The sequence below is a fragment of the Peromyscus californicus genome, unplaced genomic scaffold (genome assembly GCF_007827085.1).
Source record: "Peromyscus californicus insignis strain IS unplaced genomic scaffold, ASM782708v3 Scaffold_16__1_contigs__length_79575227, whole genome shotgun sequence".
NCBI lineage: Eukaryota > Metazoa > Chordata > Mammalia > Rodentia > Cricetidae > Peromyscus > Peromyscus californicus.
This window is the reverse complement of record NW_026294458.1, coordinates 1177275-1186935: the sequence shown is the minus strand read 5'-3', so window position 1 is coordinate 1186935 and position 9661 is coordinate 1177275. Positions and strand designations below refer to the sequence as shown.

At 42.4% G+C, this 9661-nt stretch overlaps 1 pseudogene; it reads right to left on the bottom strand.

Annotated features, from left to right (window-relative positions):
• Window positions 1-5948: 5948 nt before the first annotated feature.
• On the bottom strand, window positions 5949-7225 carry LOC128111639 (selenide, water dikinase 1-like; annotated as a pseudogene).
• Between the last annotated feature and the right edge of the window lie 2436 nt (window positions 7226-9661).

The window sequence follows — 9661 nt, the reverse complement described above, 5'->3', positions numbered from 1 at the left end:
TATTTCCCTTTTACAAAGATGCCCCTAGCCACAGGGTCTTGAACCCTGGAAATCCCCTCACCCCAACCTCTACTATGATAAAAAAAAAAAAAACGACCCTGCCTGACTGGGCACTCTCTGCTTTCACTGCTATGTCAGACAGATGGACATTCCAAGCTCAAGCTTGAATAAAGGTGCTTTGCTTTTACATATGGGATTCAGTCTACATGGTGGTCTTTTGGGGGTCCCTGAAACTTGGGCATAACAATGAGTAATAGTGATTATCCGGGAATTTCAGGCCCAAAGCTAGAAAATTATTTTGCACATTTTGCAGATAGTTATTGAAATGAATCACAACTTACCTTTCTTCTCTTATCTCTTTATGTCACTATAGCCAAGGACATCATCTATTCACCTAGGTTTCTATGAACAGCTCATTACCATCTTTATTTTCTCTTTCCTCCTCTGACTCATTGTGAAGTATGGAAGTTTTGTGCTATTGTTGAAATTTTAGGCTATGATATTTTTTAGACATTGTGCCTGTTAAACTAAAATACACATAAATGCAATGTATCACAGGAGGGAATTCATGACTAATATTATAAACATTACTATACACACACACACACACACACACACACACACACACACACACACACACAGACACATGTAAATGTTTTTTTTGGGACAGGGTTTCTCTGTGTAGCCCTGTCTGTCCTGGAACTTGTTCTATAGACCAGGCTGGCCTCGAACTCACAGAAATCTGCCTGCCTCTGTCTCTTGAGTGCTGAGATTAAAGGCCTGCACCATCACTTTTGAAGTATATTTTTAACTCTGGTTGTGAAGCCCAACAAACGTTCCAGTCTTTTAGAAAGTAAGAAATTTTATCATAATGCATTACATCAGGTAACACTGGACTTTTTAATGATTACTTTGAAAGTCAGAAGGACATGGTGAATGTTGAGTCTGTGGCATGGCTGTTAATGATAATGCTTATGCAGTTCTACAGTTAAAAAACAGCAAGTGTGATATAAAGAAATGTAAAATCTACATTTTGGACAGAAAATCAGGTCTCTGAGTACTCTCACTCCTGTGGCCTACTGTCAATCATTACAATGTATCCTTTTCTACAATGGAAGCTTTGGACTCAAGAGTTATGTTGCTTCCTTTGCAAATCTTTGTGAGTCCCAATTTTCCATTCTTTGGCTAAGAGGCAAAGAACCTGCAAAATATCTTTACCAGATCCTCTCCAGTAATAACATACTTGACAAGCAAACCAGAAGTCTAAGAGGTAAGAAAACAATTTCTCTCTTGTCTCACTACTAAAATTTCCCTCACTACACTATGATTTTCTTTTTTCTCTTTCATTTTACTTTATTAAGAAATTTTCTACTCATTCCACATACTATCCACAGATCCTCCATCCTCCCTCTTCCCACCACCCAGCCCTCTTTCCAAAGCCACCCCACATCCCCACATCCCCCAAATCGAGACCTCCCATGAGGAGTCAGCAGAGCCCAGCAAACTGAGCCTAGGCAGGTCTAAGCCCCTTCCCAGGGCACCAATGCTGTGCAAGGTGTCACACCACAGGCACCGTGTTCCAGAAGCCTGCCCATAGACCAAGGACAGATCCCAATCCCCCTGCCTGGGTGCCCCCCAAACAGTTTCAGCCAAACAACCATCTTCTGTATCCAGAGGGCCTAGTCCAGTCCCATGGGGGCTCCACAGCCAAGAGTCCACAGTTCATGGACTTCTACTAGTGTGGCCAGTCATCTCTGCATATCCACCCATCATGATCTTGATGTCCCTCACTTGCAGTATCTCTCCTTTCTCTCATTAGTTGGATTCCTGGAGTTCAGCCTGTATCTCTGTATCTGGGTCCATGAGTCACTGGACAAAGACTCTATGATGACAACTAGATTATTTGCTAGGCTGGTCACCAGAGTAGACCAGTCCAGGCACCCTCTGGACCACTGCCAGCAGAAAAAGGTGGGGTCAACCTTGTGGATTCCTGAGAGCCTCCCCAGCACCCTTCTTCTTCCTATTCCCATGATGTCCTCATCTATCATGGTATTTTCCTCCCTGCCCTCCCACTCTGTCCCTGTTCCAGGTTGACCCTCCCATTTCACTATGTTCTCATCCCCCACTCCTTGCCCTCTGCCACCCCCTAACCCAGTCCACTCATGTAGATCTCATCCACTTCTCCTTTAGAGGGTCATCTGTGTGTCCCTCCTAGGGTCTTTCCCTGTTAGCTAGCCTCTCTGGAGTTGTGGGTTGCAGTCTGGTCATCCCTTCACTCCATTTAGTATCCACTTATGAGTGAGTACATACTCTATTTGTCCTTCTGAGTCCTTACTCAAGATGGTATTTTCTAGTTCCATCCACTTGCCTGCAAATTTCATGATATCATTGTTTTTTTACTGCTGAGTAGTACTCCATTGTGTATATGTGCCATATTTTCTTCATCAATTCTTCAATTGAGAGGCATCTAGGTTGTTTCCAGGTTCTTGCTATTACAAATAATGCTGATATGAACATAGTTGAACATGTGTCCTTGTGGTAAGATTGAGCATTCCTTGGGTATATGCCCAAGAGTGGTATAATTGGGTCTTGAGGTAGATTGATTCCCAATTTTCTGAGAAATCGCCATACTGATTTCCAGAGTGGCTGTACAAGTTTGCACTCCCACCAGCGGTGGGGGAGTGTTTCCCCTTGCTTTACATCCTCTCCAACATAAGCTGTCTTCAGTGTTTTTGAGCTTAGCCATTCTGACAGGTGTAAGATGGTATCTCAGAGTTGTTTTGATTTGCATTTCCCTGACGACTAAGGATGTTGAGCAATTCCTTAAATACCTTTCAGCCATTTGAAATTCTTCTGTTGAGAATGCTCTGTTAAGCTCTGTTGACCATTTTTTTAATTGGATTTTTCAGTATTTTGATGTCTAGCTTTTTGAGTTCTTTATATATTTTGGAGATCAGCTCTCTGTCAGATGTGGGGTTGGTGAAGATCTTTTCCCACTCTGTGGGCTGTCATTTGGTCTTATTGACCATGTCCTTTGCTCTACAAAAGCTTCTCAGTGTGCCAATGCATTCAAGAATCCTTCCTAATTTCTCTTCTATCAAGTTCAGTGTAACTGGATTTATGTTGAGGTCTTTGATCCACTTGGGCTTGAATTTTGTGCATAGTGACAGATATGGATCTATTTGCAATCTTCTGCATGTTGACATCCAGTTATGCCAGCACCATTAGTTGAAGATGCTTTCCTTTTTCCATGGTACAGTTTTGGCTTCTTTGTCGAAAATCATATGTTCATAGGTATGTGGTTTAATGCCAGGGTCTTCAATTCTATTCCATTAGTCCACATGTCAGGTTTTTTTGTTTGTTTGTTTTTCTGCACTCACAGGATTCCAACACATTTTATTTTGCAGACCACTGGTGTGTACTTCGAGGACCAACATCATATAGATTCCTATAAAGTGTCCAGTCAGTGTCCTTCTGTGACAGCTTCCACTGCTCAGGGCCATGCTTGGTGGCTTCAGTTCCAGCTCTAGGTGGATACAGGAGGTCCTGTGGCTCCTGAAGGACACAACCATGCTTCGGCCTCTTCCTTTCAGGGAATCTGTTTGCCCAGTGGCCGGTTCCTGGTTTTCTGTGTTGAGTGAGGCTGGGTGAGTTTACAAAGTGCAGTTTTGGGGCCTGTTAGCAGGAAGCATTGTGACCTGAAGAAGTGGTGCTTTTCTCTACTGAAGAAGGTGCTTGAGGACCCAGTGCCCTTGTGCTTAACAATGGGAGTCCCCAGTTGCTTCATAGTTAAAAGATAAGGAAGACCCTGTTTTTAAGAAACACAGACAACACCTTTGTAGATTGCCTATTTGTTCTAGATCTATAAAATTTAATTCAAGAAAATATAGGTCCCATGAAAGACTTAAAAGTTTTATAAAATTAAAATCTAGTTTTCCTCAAAAATTGTACTTTAGGCAAAACCCTCCCAAATGCTTCTGAAATAATACTAAAAAGGGCATCTGACTATACAAGAGCAATTAAAAAATTAAATATTTATTTGAATACCAACTTTTAAATTTGAGCTGCAATGGTGGCAATGCAGATTTTTAACACAGATCACAAAATGTGTGCACAGGAAAGTATGGGCACAGGGACAAAATGAGGCTAAGAATTAGGCTAAAGAGCTGCTGATTTTAAACAAGAGGCCTGAAATCACTATACAAAATATAAAATGTATTAAACGCTACCATCCACAGAACAGTCTTTATTATTGATTATATTTAAAAATTATTTCCAAAGTAAATTAGATATTGAATTATAAATGAGTATTATACATGACCCCCTATGAGAAGGCAATTCCTTGTCATACTATGGAACATCTAATTACATTGCCAAAAGTATCTTATTGGTTTTTCTTATTGGTAAAGAACCATTAATGGTATTACTGCAAGTATCAGGAAAGCTAACAAAAAAAGAAAAAAGAAGAATTTTTTTTATTCTAAGTGCTTTCCATGCAGAGCAAACCTTACTGAACTGAGTCTGTGAGCTACTGCAGAATGTCCTGGGTCAAAGAAATGCCCCCGAGTTGTTAGACTCAGCTTTACAAATCAAAGACTCAAGGAATCATGCAACCCTGTGACTCCTGGGAGACCATCATGTCACTTACCAATTCTGCCTTTCTAGAATGTCAACCGAGACACTGAAATAGGAAAGGAGAAGACAGGGACTGCCTGGTGACACAGCTCTCAGTGTGTCTGGGGTGGGAAGCACCTTTAGAAATCGCCTATGCAGCAAGAGATACGCATTGAAAGATTCAAAATGAATCAACAGTATGGATAACAATATCATTCTCAACTCAGAAGCTGCCTTGAGGGTGTGTGCATCTTCAGTTAATGTAACAGGAAAAGAAGATCATGGATTTCATTTTATTAATTGCATCCACTCACAAACCGACCTAGGGTCACCAGATGGTAGACACAATTAGATTTGTGTTGTTCTTAGTCTTTAATTGAAGTGATGATAAAAGAAATAAATCTTTTTTTATTTTTTATTTTTATTTTTATTTTTATTTTGCAATACAATTCAGTTCTACATATCAGCCATGGATTCCCTTGTTCTCCCCCCCTCCCGCTCCCCTCACCTTCCCCCCAGCCCACCCCCCCACCCCCCCACCCCCCCGTTCCCATCTCCTCCAGGGCAAAGCCTTCCCCACAGACTGAGATCAACCTGGTAGACTCAGTCCAGGTAGGTCCAGTCCCCTCCTCCCAGGCCGAGCCAAGCTATCCTACATAGGCCCCAGGTTTCAAACAGCCGACTCATGCAATGAGCACAGGACCCGGTCCCACTGCCTGGATGCCTCCCAAACAGATCAAGCCAATCAACTGTCTCACCCACTCAGAGGGCCTGATTCAGTTGGTGACCCCTCAGCCATTGGTTCATAGTTCATGTGTTTCCGTTTGTTTGGCTCTTTGTCCCTGTGCTTTATCCAACCTTGGTCTCAACAATTCTCGCTCATATAAACCCTCCTCATTCTCGCTAATTGGACTCCCAGAGCTCCACCCGGGGCCTAGCCATGGATCTCTGCATCCAGATCCCTCAGTAGTTGGATGAGGTTTCTAGCATGACAATTAGGGTGTTTGGCCATCCCATCACCAGAGTAGGTCAGTTCAGGCTGTCCCCCGACCGTTGCCAGCAGTTTGTTGTGGGGGTATCCTTGTGGATTTCTGTGGGCCTCTCTAGCACTTTGCTTCTTCCTATTCTCATGTGGTCTTCATTTACCATGGTCTCCTAGTCCTTGTTCTCCCTCTCTGTTGTTGATCCAGCTGGGATCTCCCGCTCCCCCAAGCTCTCTTTCCCTCGACCCTCGCCCTTCACTACCCCCACTCATGTCCAGGCTGTTCATGTAGATCTCATTCCAAGAAATAGATCTTTTTAAAAACAAAATCCAGTAGCTGGCTCTGTCTAGATTAGAAGGTAGCACCAGGTGTGGGATTCACATTTTGCTTGGCTACTTGAGGTGCGACTTCAATAATCCGAGGTTTGTCGATGATTCTGGCTGTGCAGTTGCCCTTCTCTACAATCCCAATAATCCATGCTTGGTGGCCTTCGCCATATTTGGGGGACTTTATCTCTGCACAGAACCGAGCTGCTTGCTCACATGGTAAACAGGTTAGCAGGCCTCCTGATGTCTCCGTGCAGGTCCCATGCATAAGGCCGAACATGTTTCCACAGGCTTTGCTCACAGCTGCCATCTTGGCCACAGGAAGGTTGTGAATCACAAATGACACCTTGTTCCTCTGTTGCTAGGCCAGGTTCTGTGCATGGCCCAGAATCCCGAAGCCTGTGATGTCAGTGGCTGCATGAGCATTGAACGTGTGCATAAGGCCTGCAGCTGTCCTGTTGAGTCGCGCCATGTTCATCATCGCTTCCTGGTATGCCAACTCTACATCTTCCTGGGTGACTACTAGCTTGATTTTATTACACTTTTCAGGAATATCCAGCCACTGGTGCACAGCGACCGAAGCTGTGTCCCCAGGAGTTTTGTCAAGACCAGCACATCTCCTGGTACTGCATTATCTGGCATGATAAATTCATTGGGATGGCAGACAGTTGTGCCGACTCCTCCTAGAACAATCCAGGGTTTAACACTGTTTGGCCCCCTGTTACAGAGGTTCCCGCTTCCTCTGCCGCATCTTTAAAACCCCTGTCAGTCATTTTATTACTGACTCCAAGGAGCATCAGCATATTGTCACACTTGGTGACGCTCATTACATAGAGCTCATTACATAGAGCTACAGTAATAAAAACAACTTGGTACTGGCATAAAAACCGACATGTGGACAATCACAGTCTCCACCGCCACCAGCAACACGGAGTCGCTTTGGCCACTGGCCCATGGCCTCTTAAAGGGAGGTGGCCGATCTTAAAGGGCTCATGCTATCCTGCCCATCATGTAAGGGTCGTCAACGATAGGATAAATGTAATCTGTGGTTTGAACCAAGGAAAGACCACCATGCCTCAAAGGAATGACGCAAGTATCCATTCCAATGCCAAGCCGTGGCATAACAGCTCCCAGAAACTGCTCATCTTCTTGGAAATGGTTCTCTTGTAAAGATTCCAGCAATTTCTGCAAGACATCTTGGGGCACTTTGCAGCCTGTGCCTTTCAGTTCTGTAAACCTGGTTAGGCAGAAGCTCTTGTCCAACTCAAAACTTTCCGGGTTAAAGGACTCCTGAGTAGACATGGTTCTGGGGCACACTCTTCACAGTTCAGCCCCTCCCCTCCCTCTCTCTTGATCCACCGGCCTTTCTAGTTGTGATCCACAGGCTCGCTTTGCACCGCCTGAATAAAAATGCTGCTCCCGGTGGCAGCGGGCACGGCCTGGCACTTGGATGCCAAGTGGAGCTCGCCCTAGGCTGGGCACAGCCCTCTGGGAACAGGCCGCCGGGCGCTCCTGCCAGCCTGGCGAGCTCGAGGGTCCCTTTAAGATCGGCCACCTCCCTTTAAGAGGCCATGGGCCGGTGGCCAGAGCGGCTCCGTGTTGCTGGTGGCAGTGGAGACTGCGATTGTCCACATGTCGGTTTTTATGCCAATACCAAGTTGTTTTTATTACTGTAGCTCTATAGTAGAGCTTGAGGTAAGGGATCATGATGCCTCCAGAGGTTGCTTTATTATACAGGATTCTTTTAGCTATCCTATGTTTTTTGTTTTTCTGTATAAAATTAAGTATTGTTCTTTCCAAATCTGTGAAGAATTGTATTGGGATTTTGATGGGGATTTCATTGAATCTGTATATTGCTTCTGGTAAGATTGCCATTTTTACTATGTTGGTTCTACCATGAGCATGGGAAATCTTTCCATTTTCTGATATCTTCTTCAATTTCTTTCTTCAGAGACTTAAAGTTCTTGTCATACAGGTCTTTCACTTGCTTAGTTAGAGTTAACCTAAGGTATTTTATATTATTTGTGGCTATTGTAAAGGGTGATGTTTCTCTGATTTCTTTCTCAGCCCCTTTTTCATTTGTATATAGGAGGGCTACTGATTTTTTTTGAGTTAGTCTTGTATCCTGCCACATTACTGAAGTTTATCAGCTGTAGGAATTCCCTGGTAGAATTTTTGGGGTCACTTATATATACTACCATATCGTCAGCAAATAATGAAAGTTTGACTTCTTCCTTTCCAATTTGTATCCCCTTGATCTCCTTATGTTGTCTTATTGCTCTAGCTAGAACTTAAAGTACTATGTTGAATAAATATGGGGAGAGTGGACAGCCTTGTCTTGTTCCTGATTTTAGTGGAATCGTTTTGAGTTTCTCTCCATTTAATTTGATGTTGGCTGTCGACTTCTTGTAAATTGCCTTTATTGTGTTTAGGTATGTTCCTTGTATTCCTGATCTCTCTAGAACCTTTATCATGAAGGGGTGTTGGATTTTGTCAAAAGCTTTTTCAGCATCTAATGAGATGATCATGTGGTATTTTTTCTTTCAGTTTGTTTATATGGTGTATTACATTGACAGATTTTTGTATGTTGAAACATCCTTGCATCCCTGGGATGAAGCCTACTTGGTCATGGTGGATAATTTTTTGATGTGTTCCTGGATTCAGTTAGCCAGTATTTTATTGAGTATTTTTGCGTCAATGTTCATGAGGGAGATTGGTCTGTAATTCTCTTTCTTTGTTGCATCTTTGTGTGGTTTGGGTATCAGGGTAACTGTAGCTTCATAAAAAGAATTTGGTAATGTTCCTTCTGTTTCTATGTTGTGGAACAATTTGCAGAGTATTGATATTAGCTCTTCTTTGAAATTCTGATAGAATTATGAGCTGAAACCATCTGGTTCTGGGATTTTTTTGGTTGAGAGACTTCTAATGACCATTTCTATTTCTTTAGGGGTTATTGGTCTTTATTGGTCTATTTAAATAGTTTATCTGGTCTTGATTTAACTTAAGTATGGGGTACCTATCCAGAAAATTGTCCATTTCTTTCAGATTTTCCAATTTTGTGGAGTACAGGATTTTGAAGTATGACCTGATGATTCTCTGGATTTCCTCATTGTCTGTTGTTATGTCCCCCTTTTCATTTCTGATTTTGTTAATTTGGATGCTCTTTCTCTGCTTTTTGGTTAATTTGGATAAGGGCTTATCTATCTTGTTGATTTTCTCAAAGAATCAACTCTTTGTTTCATTGATTCTTTATATTGTTCTCTGTTTCTATTTTATTGATTTCAACCCTCAATTTGATTATTTCCTGGCATCTGTTTCTCCTGGGTGAGTTTGCTTCTTCTTGTTCTAGAGCTTTCAGGTGTGCTGTTAAGTCACTAGTGTGAGATTTCTCCAACTTCTTTATGTGGGCATTTAGAGCTATGATTTTTTCCTCTTAGCACTGCTTTCATAGTGTCCCATTCATTTGTGTATGTTGTACATTCATTTTCATTGAATTATAGGAAATCTTTAATTTATTTCTTTCTTTCTTCCTTGACCCATTGGTGATTCAACTGGGCATTATTCAGTTTCCATGAGATTGCAGGCTTTTTGCAATTTTTGTTGTTGAAATCTAACTTTAAGCCATGGTGGTCTGATAAGACACAGGGGGTTATTTCAATTTTTTTGTATCTGTTGAGATTTGGTTTGTTACTAAGCATGTGGTTGATTTTGGAGAAGGTTCCATGGGGTGCTGAAAAG